This window comes from Corvus brachyrhynchos, unplaced genomic scaffold (genome assembly GCF_000691975.1).
Source record: "Corvus brachyrhynchos isolate BGI_N302 unplaced genomic scaffold, ASM69197v1 scaffold130, whole genome shotgun sequence".
In the NCBI taxonomy this organism is placed as follows: Eukaryota; Metazoa; Chordata; class Aves; order Passeriformes; family Corvidae; genus Corvus; species Corvus brachyrhynchos.
This window is the reverse complement of record NW_008236193.1, coordinates 1,153,197-1,154,359: the sequence shown is the minus strand read 5'-3', so window position 1 is coordinate 1,154,359 and position 1,163 is coordinate 1,153,197. Positions and strand designations below refer to the sequence as shown.

General features: G+C 60.7%; 1 protein-coding gene across 1 annotated transcript in view; it reads left to right on the top strand.

The window, feature by feature from the left end:
* The window catches only part of RAX2 (retina and anterior neural fold homeobox 2), a 9,308-nt gene that overhangs the window by 3,899 nt on the left and 4,246 nt on the right, over window positions 1-1,163 (top strand). The gene's annotated exons all lie outside the window — the stretch shown is intronic.

The window sequence follows — 1,163 nt, the reverse complement described above, 5'->3', positions numbered from 1 at the left end:
ACACACTGCACTCCCACTGCACTCACTGCACACACTGCACACACACTGCACTCACTGCACTCACACTGCACACACACATTGCACACACACTGCACTCACTGCATTCACACTCACTGTACTCACACTGCACTCACACTGCACACACTGCACACACAGCACATACACTGCACACACTGCACACACACTGCACTCACTGCACTCACTGCACACACTGCACACACACTGCACTCACTGCACACACACTGCACACACTGCACATGCTGCACACACACTGCACTCACTGCACTCACACTGCACTCACTGCACACATTGCACACACACTGCACTCACTGCATTCACACTCACTGTACTCACACTGCACTCACACTGCACACACTGCACACACAGCACATACACTGCACACACTGCACACACACTGCACATGCTGCATACGCTGCACACACACCGCACACACACTGCACACACACTGTACATGCTGCACACACGCTGCACATGCTGCACACACTGCAGACACAGTCCCCAGGCATGCACCGACTGCACTGGGCACACTGCCCACACCACACACCTGTGGCACACGCTCTGAGCACACCACAGCAGCACCAGGCACATGCTGCTCGTGTTGGGTGCACTGCACATGGACACAGCACACGCTGCACAGGCACTGCACATTGCCACACGCATGCACGCACTGCATGTGCTGCACTGCACGGTGTGTGCCACCGGCTCTGCATGCGCCGCTGCTGCATGTGCCGTGGGCACTGCACACACTCCACACACAGCTGCACACACTGCACCGTGTGCCCACAGCTCCCGTGCAGGGGTCCGTGCTGCGCCCCGCACACACTGTGCTCCTTGCACACCCACAGTGCTGTGCACACCCTGCACGAGCGCTGTGCACACGCACTGTGCCGCGTGTGCTGCGTGCACGGCACGCAGGCACTGTGCCCTAGCACTGCTCCCGTGTGGCACAAACAACCCCCACACCCCCATCCCCGCACGTACACACCCACACTGTGCCCATGCTGCACACCTTCCACCGCATGCTCAGCCCACTGCACACCCCCCCACACACCTGTGCCTCACTGGGAGCACCCCTGAGCACCCCTGGGCACCCACCCGGGTACAGGCACAGCCGCGGCCGCCGCGGGCACACTGCGCACACC